We start from the raw sequence: 9,687 nt of genomic DNA, 5'->3' as shown, positions 1-9,687 counted from the left end.
AAGGCAACAAAAAGAAGTAAACAAATGCTCAAGTGAATGTGTAAGCAATTTGCTACAATAAAAATAAAGAGCATCTTGGCATTCTAAAGGAAGCAATGACTTTAGGGAGTACACACTGGAGTAAAATAGTAGCAGGTAAATCACAGTCAGCCTGTCTTGTGTTTCTTGAATGGGTACAAAGTGTTTTCAGAGAGTAATACGATGCTCTGTAACAGGAGCCTTGGTAGCACAGTGGTTTAATGCACCCTGTTATTAACACAGCTGCCTGCAATTTCTGCAGGTTCGAATCTTACCAGGCTCAAGGTTGACTCAGCCTTCCATCCTTTCTAAGATAGGTTAAATGAGGACCCAGTTTGTGGGGGCAATAAGCTGACTTTGTATAAATATACAAAAGTATGAAGGCTATTGCTTAACGCATTGTAAGCCGCCCTGAGTCTCTGGAGAAGGGCGGCATATAAATCAAAGCAAAAGAAAAAAAAAAGATTACCGAATCATTAATAACGATTGACAACGATGCATCCTCTTCTTTGCGAAACATTAGTACAATGTTTCCGACCTCTGCAAATTTAAGCTGGGCAGATTTCAGCTTCCAAAATTCCTCTAGTCAGCACGCTGGCTGGAGGAATTCTGGGAGTTGAAGTCCACCCAGTTTAAACTTGAGGAGGTTGAGAAACACTGCATTAATAGAATGAATGAAGAAGTCATAACATATGTCTTCTACAGGAACAGTATCTCCATCCAGATTGCATTTGCTGGATGGGACAGATAGGAACTAGAATAGTGGGGAAGATATTACAGTACAATTAAACCACAATTGGCTTAAGACAAAAGAGCTTCTCAAAAATGTAAATTTATAGAAGGAATAAAGAGCATAAAAATGATTTGAAAAGATAAAAGGGCTAAAATAGATGGAAGCCATGTCTGGTATATGAGCAAAGTATCCAAAACCAATGCCAGGTATAATATAAATACTACTCCTATGAACTTAGATAACCTCATTTCATAGTTAGATAATATTTTAGCTTTTCAAATCAGTATAGCACTTTTTATTCAAGCTATTATAGATTGGTAGTTTATATAAAGCAACTCATCTGAACCTTTTACACATTGTGACATGACATTCACATTGTGAAGTTTCAATTATAGTCCTTCAAGGAGTTGTCCGCATTCTGGCATCCTGAGAAAATCCTGAATTGTGAACCGCCAGAGTAATTTGCTGAGATGGGTGACTACAGACATTATATAAATAATTTTTTTAAAATGCTGTTCTTGCCTCTCCCACTAGAGATGCCATAACATGGAATGGATTCCAAAATATGGTTCTCTTTTTACAGGCAAATTACCTATGATGACGATGTTGATACTCAAGTCAAACACTGCTGCTGGCTCAGGAATTCTGGGAGTTGAAATCCACAGGTCATAAAGTTGCCATTGTTGCCTAGCCCTGATCTATATACTACTAAAACTTTGTCATTACCATTAACAAAGTGAAATAGTACATCATAGGGTAACAATTTTTGAACCAAGGTGCCTTACATTGGCTAACTTACAGAATGTGCCCCAAATCCGGGATCAATGACTCTTGAGGGAATGAAATTTGGGGAAATTGTGGTTGCTTCAGGCTGCAGCTGTGGTCATCTGATGGTCATTTTGAACATTCCGTGACAGTTTCCTGCCAGTCTCGCCTTCCCTCCTTCCTCACCCAACAGTAAGGAATTGACTCATCATATGCTTCGTTGCTTAAAGAAGCAACAAATTTAAGGTGCATGAAGAATGTTTTTATTGCTTTGCGTGCCCCTTTCCAGCCATACAAACAGGCACATGTGTGTATCTCCCATCTTTGTTCAGAAACTCAAGGCACATTTGTAGTGTTCCATCCCCCTTCAACAACCCTGTATAATAAGTTGTGCTGCAAGTCACTAAATGAGCTGCTGTGGTTGTAGTTGAAGTAAAAATGGGATTTCTCTGGTGTTAGATGCATTAGCCCAGTGGTGGGATTCAAGTAATTTAACAACCGGTTCTCTGCCCTAATGATTTCTTCCAACAACCGGTTTGCCAAACTGCTCAGAAAGTTAACAATCGGTTCTACCGAAGGGGTGCAAACTGGCTGAATCCCACCACTGCATTAGCCACTAGTTGTTGATTCTTGCCCATCCTGTTTCATTTTTCAACTACTTCCTACACTGAAACTGAGTGTAGATCAGCTTTCCTTTCCTTTGGCTGCCGAGGAGCAGGTAGATGGGTCTGACCCTAGCCCACAGGAGGTCAGATGTTCCTATTTTTAAACTCTCACAGTTTCCTACAACTCACTACACAGAAGCTGGCAGAAATTATGAACTGTTCTGAGGTGAGACTGGCAATGTACTACATTGTAAAAATAAAAATAAAATTTGTCAATGTCAACGGTGTTCAAATGGTGATCCAATTGTTTTGGGGTTGCACCCAAGACACTTGGAGCACCACTTGGAACACAATCGGCAATGAGTGCAAAAAATGAACACCATTTGGGGTTGCACTGAGAATACCAGATTATTTTCCTTTCCCAGTTCAGTCCTAAATTCATCACTTGAATACTGATGTTTATTTAAAATAGTGACTGAAATCATTGTAGTTGCCTCAATGACCAATGGTGTTCAAGAGATGCTTTAGGCACCCTGGCTGCAATGCCAAAACGTTTGGAGCCCCAACTCGAACACTATTGGCTTTGACAAATTCACCATAGCTCAATTGCAAAAGGCAGTTACATCCTACGATGATATCTGTAACACCATCAAACATCCACATCTGCCTGTCCCAGGTCCTTGGGAAAGATTCTATAAGTGGACAAAAATGCCAAATCCAATCAGAACATCTGACTGACCGCATGATGAACAAAAATAAAATAGTAAAATAAAATAAAATATTGTCAACATAATTATGCCATGTCAAAAGAAGGGGGAGACATTATGGTCAAGACCTGACCCCAAACATTGTCAGATCATGCATTTCAAGCGCATTTTGGGGGAGTGCCCAGCCACTGCAACTCTGGAAGACAGTTGTAAATACTTTTTGGGAGATTCATCATGACTAAGCAACCAGTTGTAAGTGGAGGAGTACCTGTGTATCAGTGATGGGTTTCAAATTTTTTTACTATCGGTTCTGTGGATGTGATGTGGCAGGCATGGCAGGGGAAGGATACTGTAAAATCTCCATTTCCTCCGCTGGGATTTGGGAGGGAGAGAATAGATGGGGGCGGGGCCACTCAGAATTTTCACTATCGGTTCTCCAAACTACTCAAAATTTCTGCTACCAGTTTCTGGCCAGAACTGGCCAGAACCTGCTGAAACCCACCTCTGCTATGTATGAGATATTTTCAGCCATACTGAAGCATTGATCATGGTCAAATAAAAACATTGTTTGAAGCCTCTATAAATATTATTTCTGTTTTCTGCAGAAATTATATTACCTCCTTAGTTGGGAAGAGAGAGACGGAGAGAGAGGGAGGGAGGGAGGGAGAGAGAGAGAGAGAGAGAGATCTTTTCATTAACTGCTATCATTATCTATATAACATCCTTGCTAAAACGCTTGAGTGGAAATAAATCAGTATAATTAAATCTCCTAAAATAGGTCATGAGACATGGAAAAAGAGAAGTCAAAAGATGTTTAGCGGCTGGAAAAAAATTAACTTGTATTCTGTGTAATTGGTGATGAGTCAGATTTAGAATCAAATGGGTATTTCCAACGTTTAGTTCAGTTACCATATACATCTACATACATATTTCCTAATAAAAAGCATTGAAATAAATATGCCGAAAAAATTGAATGATATTATATTGTCTAAGGGATCTTGGATGTCATTACTGATAGAAATATGAGGCATGAAGGGGGTGTTAATTAGGATATCTTCCAACAGATTTTTATTGTTGTTCTTGAAGACCTTGTGATTTTCCAGTCTGTAACTTTTGTTTATTTGTTTGTTTGTTTGCTCTTCACATGTGAGTGAGCATTTTCTTCAGGAAATCCTCTTGCCTTTAATTGTTTTTACACTGTTCTTTAAATATGCTGATATTCTCTTGACTTGGGTAGCTTTCTCAAACCTGCAATACAATATACTGTATATAGATGCTGAATTATAATTTTATATTTGAACAATGTTCTAGAAAAATGTTACTTTATTGAATTTCACTTTCTTATTATCAGTTGCCTTACTTTGATATCAGTAGTTGACTTCTTTTGGTATCAGTAGTGATGAGATTACTTTTAAAAATGAGATCATTCACCTGTATCTTAAATTTGAAGCATAATGGCTGCTGTTTGAAAGTAGTTTAACAATTTAAATCTTGTAGCAGGTCCTGGCTACCATTTAGTACAGTACCCCAGGACAATGCTTGCAATTAAAGTCCAGAATCACTTTCTTTCTTGTCAATTCTATGACCAATATCAAATAGAATACTTAAGAACATAATCCATAGATTGATGGTACATTCATGAAGTTCAAATAGTGGTAATTGCAGTCATATTTCTCCAAGTGCATCTTGGACTTAATTTTTTTTATCAAAATATTATTGGGCATTTTTGTAAAGAGCAAGATGATATGCCCTCAATAGAAAATCAGCTTATAATGAACATAGCCACTCAAGATAATTTATTGAAAGAATATTCCCCTTCTGATTTTTCATTATTCATTATTCTCTCTTTAACCTACAGAACAACCCAGATCATAGTAAGTTTTTTATTCTGCCTTCACTTTTTATGTAGAAATGACTATACAGTATGTACTGTAGTTGTTAAGAGTGTGTTTGTATACACTTACACACATTTCTAAAACTCACATGCCTTTTAATTATATAAATAAGGACATCCATGGCAAAGAAGACAATAAACAAAATGTTTAGAACTGCTTTATCTGCACCATTACAGTTCACTGAAAGTTCTGCAGCACGAGGCATTGTGTTCTAATAAAGGTTTACTTCTCTGGAACTATCTAGATTTAGAATGTAGAATTTAGAAGGCCAGGGGATCTTCCCTAATTGGTTCAGAAATCCTAGACTGCTAAGAAAATTAGGCTCTCATTTTGCAATCACACACATAATTATACTGGCGAATCAACCAAAGGACTTCCTCTTTTCTATATAGGATGTTTCCAGTTCAACACCCTAATTTTCCTGTAAACATATTTTAAGCATTTTAAACATATTGTGTATGATTGCATCTGTTCAATGTAGTGTTAACTAGCTTGGATTTGTACTTTATTACCACATTGTTTTTAAGCTAGAAAACTACTGGGAAACTGTATTCACATAAAGACTTGGAGATGATAGGAGGGTAAATGAATCAATAACACAACTATATCTAAAGCTTATCTTTATCTTTTTGGAAGGAAAATCCATCTGGTTTCATTCCTTCTGGGAGAAAGATGCTGGAAACAACATGGAGGCTGTTGGAAAGAAAGTTTAATGATGGATAGAACCAACAATAGTCCTGGGTCATCTGAACAATTGGTCTGATGAGCACATGGAGTTTTATAAATTTCAGAGATGCTGCTAGGAGGGTTGTGCAATGTCTGAAATGCCCTTAGGAGATTATGCAGTGTAGTGAGCTCTGTGTCTTCTGCTAAATGGTAGTGAGTTAATCCTATCATGTCCTGAAGGGTCATGTCCTGTTCTTCTTAATCCCATCACCCTGGAGCTGAAGGTTTTTTGTTTTGTAGATAGGCTGGCCCAATCTTTCTTAATGGGCACAAAATATCTACTGGGGGGGGGGCTATTAAGAAAGACTGAGTCTGCTTTCTGTCTTTAAGAGCATATTTTTCCATTTCTCCCTTTGGGGAAATATAATAGTCTGCCTTTTTAATATTTCACAAAATATTTCATTCTTCTCTCTCTCTCTCTCTCTCTCTCTCTCTCTCTCTCTCTCTCTCTCTCTCTCTCTCTCTTTTGATCCAAGATGGCACCGCTGAAGGCTGCCTCGGTGAAATGCTCTCTAATGGTTTATTTTTAATTATTCTCTGCGACTCACTACGGATTTCTTACTCAAGAAATCGGCTTCCGGTTGGCACCGTTGGCGTCACGGACGGTCTTTTCAGACCGCTAGCCCCGCGATTCCGTTGGAGCCGTTCTGACAGCGTTAATCAGCTGTCAGACGGCTTGAAAACCTCTCCTTCGGGAGAAGAAGGAGAGGAGAGCCGGTGGGCGAGGTAGAGCTCCCCGGAAGCCCCTGGAACAATTCCAGGGGCTTGGAGGGTGAGAGCTCCCCGTTCAGCCCACTGAAGCTCCGGATCCGAGGCGACTCCGTTTTAAACGGAGCCAACTCTGCTGTCAAAAAGGAGATTAATTGAATTCAAAAGCAGACAGAACGGAAGCAGGAGAACAAGCTTTTGCAAGTATTGTGCTTAACTCCTGGGATACATTGTTTCTACTTGATTTTTCTGAGCTGGAGGTGGAAATGGCGTCCTCGTTGTGGGCGTAAAAGTGAAAGTTAGAAATGAAAGTGCTTGTGCTCAGAGACTTGATTTAAGTTGTTGGGATTTGAGAGCTGGGTGTAGAAAAGACTATCTTGCTTGATAAATCACAAATAAATTTGAGAAAGCTGTTCAAGAGACTTTATGGCTGTGAAAAGAAAAATTCTTTTATAATAATATGGCTTCCAAGCAAGGAGTTCCTGAAAGTGGAGGAGGCTCTCTAATGGTGTCAGAAATGATACAGAGAATTGATTCACAGAGCCAGGAGGATTTGTTTAGAGAATTTACAGAACTTACAGAATTTATAAAGGAAGCCATGAATAACCAAATTGCAATTATTAATAACCAAACAGCAATCATGGAACGAAATTTTACAGAACTGGTGGAGGATATAAAAGCAATTGAGGATATTTTTGAAGGAAAGCACAATGACAATGCTGGAGACATTTTGACCAAAACAGAGAAGCTGGAACTGGCTGGCTCTCAAGAATCTTCAAACTTTCTTCCTACTCTTTTGGAATTAACTGACAGAACTTTTCAAAAATATAATTTGGAGCAGAAAGAAGTAGAAACTGACCAGCCTTATGAGGTTTTGGACTTTTCTTTGCAAACTGATAAATCTTATTGAGTCAATTCTTCGTTCTATGAACTGGCTGATTATATAAGCAAGAAGAGTCGATAAGGGGGCTCTAAATCAGAGGAAATGGTTCCAAGAAAGGGACAAGTTTTAAAGATACATCAACCTCAAGTTAAAATTCAAAACCTCCTCAAAATAAAAGTAGGAGGGAGGAAGAAAGACTGGAAAAAATACAGAAAGGAAGGAAGAATGGAAGATTAACTTTTTCTGGTCTAACTACTGATGTATTAATGATTAATTACAATGATTAAGTAAATGAATTAAGAAAATATAGAAATTCAATTAATGATTAATTAAGGTTTATTTATTGTATTAAGATTTTTAAAATATTTGAATTTTGAGAATAAAAGTAGGAGGAAGAGTAAATTGATTAAGTAAATGAACTAAGAATATTTTACAGATGTATTACGAGATTTTTAGGGTTTGAATGATCTATTAGTGTTTGTTAATGTTTTTAAAACTTTTAGGGTTAAAGGATTATATGTTATTTTGAGTTTATAAAAAAGGGAGGCTGATGAATAATCTGTAGAAGGGAGTTAAGGGGTCTAGGGAGTTTTAAATCTTGCATTAAGTTAGCATATTTTAGCGTATATTTGTTAAAATTTATACCCTGTTTTTGTTCTGGGAAGTCGGGGGTGGGGAGTGGGAAGGGGGGGTTGAAGGCTGGGTTTATAAATGTTTAAACAGATAAGTAAAAATGTTATGTAAATGATAAGTCATAAGGTGATGATATATTGAATGATGATGATATATTGAATGATTGCCTATATTGTATATTTGTCTGATCATAAAATAAAAACTTTTTTTTCAAAAAAAAAAAGAGAGATCATCTGCTAAAAATTAAGCAACATTTCTTTAAGGAGCAGCTTTCTGTGATCTCACCACCCCCACACCTCTTTACAAACGTGGAGGAGATTCTAACACAGGAAGAAGCAATTTCCCCGGAGCCATGGATTACCAAAAAACCAAACGGAGGAAGCAAAGGAGAGGTAAAAGAGTGGGAATTTTAAACAGGTTAAGGAATAGGAGAAATAAAACTCCTCTGCCTTCAATTTTCTTAACCAACGTACGTTCACTTGCTAATAAGATGGATGAAATACTCCTTTTAAACAGATACAATTCTGATTTTTACAATTCAGCAGCCTTATGCTTCTCTGAAACCTGGTTAAATGAATCAATTGAAGATAGCAGCCTGCATATCCTAAGGTTTCAGATTCAACAATCAGACAGAATTGCAGAAACATCTGGTAAAAAGAAGGGAGGCTTATGCTTATATATATATGGTCTCAGGATATAACTATAATATATAAATTCTGTGATGAAAACCTAGAGACATTAATTATCAACTGCAAACCATACTATTCGCCTCGTGAATTTTCCTCATTTCTTCTAATTGCTTCTTATGTCCCAGCACAAGCCTGCGTAAACAAGGCATTACAAACTCTAGCTGACCAAATTATGGAGGATGAAGCCAAATACCCCAATTCACTGGCCATTATTTTGGGAGATCTAAACAAGGCAAACTTAAGGAAAGAGCTACCAAAATACTTACATCATGTCAATTGTCCCACTAGAGGCAAGAATAGACCATTGCTACACAACACTAAAAGATGCTTATCGGTCTTTACCACAAGCAGCTGTAGGACACTCTGATCATTGCAGGATTCACCTTGTACCTGCTTATAGGCAAAGACTTAAAACCACAAAACCAACAATTAAATCAGTGAAGACTTGGACTGAGGAGGCAAAGTTAGAGCTATAGGCTTGCTTTGACTGCACTGATTGGAATATTTTTGAAGATACCTCTGCAGGCCTGGATGAATTTACAGCAGTGATGGGTTCCTCCCGGTTCCACCGAGCCAGTAGCGGTGACGATATGATGTCACCGAACCGGTTCTGCCCACCCACCTTCTGCGTTATTCTTACCTTTTATTTGGCCCCACTCCCAATCTATTGCTGCCTCCTGAGTCCCAGCTGATGGCTAGAGGGAAAAAAACTGTTTAAACTCTTGCCGCAGGGCTTCAAAAGGCCGCCCTACATCTGATCAGTGTTAAAAGAAAACAAATGAGTAGATCGGTGCCTGCAAAAATAAATGGGTAGACCAGTGCCTGCAAAAATACATGAGTAGACCAGTGCCTGCAAAAATATATGAGTAGATCAGTGCCTGCAAAAATAAATGGGTAGACCAATACCTGCAAAAATACATGAGTAGATCAGTACCTGCAAAAATAAATGGGTAGAACAGTGCCTGCAAAAATACATGAGTAGATCACTGCCTGCAAAAATAAATGGGTAGATTGGTACAGCTCTGCAAGCAGTTAAAAGCCTGGTAGATCAGTACCTCTGCTAAATCCTAAATAATTGTCACATGACCATCAAGCCATGCCCACAAAATAAGCCACGCCCACAGAACTGGTAGTAAAAAATTTTTAGAACCCACCTGACTCACAGATACTGTAACATCATATGTCAGCTTCTGTGAAGATCTATATGTACTGACCAGGAACTTGCGAATATACAGTAACAACAAACCTTTGTTCACAGCTAAACTTAAGTAGCTATGTTGTTCCAAAGAGGAAGCCTACAGCCTACTGCACGAGTCAAAAAGAGG

General features: G+C 38.0%; 1 protein-coding gene across 1 annotated transcript in view; it reads left to right on the top strand.

The window, feature by feature from the left end:
• The first annotated feature begins 1,405 nt into the window (after window positions 1-1,405).
• Window positions 1,406-9,687, top strand: part of TCIRG1 (T cell immune regulator 1, ATPase H+ transporting V0 subunit a3) — a 36,182-nt gene continuing 27,900 nt past the window's right edge. The window contains exon 1 of the mRNA XM_087883584.1: window positions 1,406-1,762. The gene's annotated coding sequence lies outside the window, so the exon portion shown is untranslated. The remainder of the gene's footprint in view (window positions 1,763-9,687) is intronic.

This window comes from Pantherophis guttatus, chromosome 1, assembly GCF_059756535.1.
Source record: "Pantherophis guttatus breed Tessera chromosome 1, ASM5975653v1, whole genome shotgun sequence".
Taxonomy (NCBI): Eukaryota; Metazoa; Chordata; class Lepidosauria; order Squamata; family Colubridae; genus Pantherophis; species Pantherophis guttatus.
This window is presented reverse-complemented; position numbering and strand designations above follow the sequence as displayed.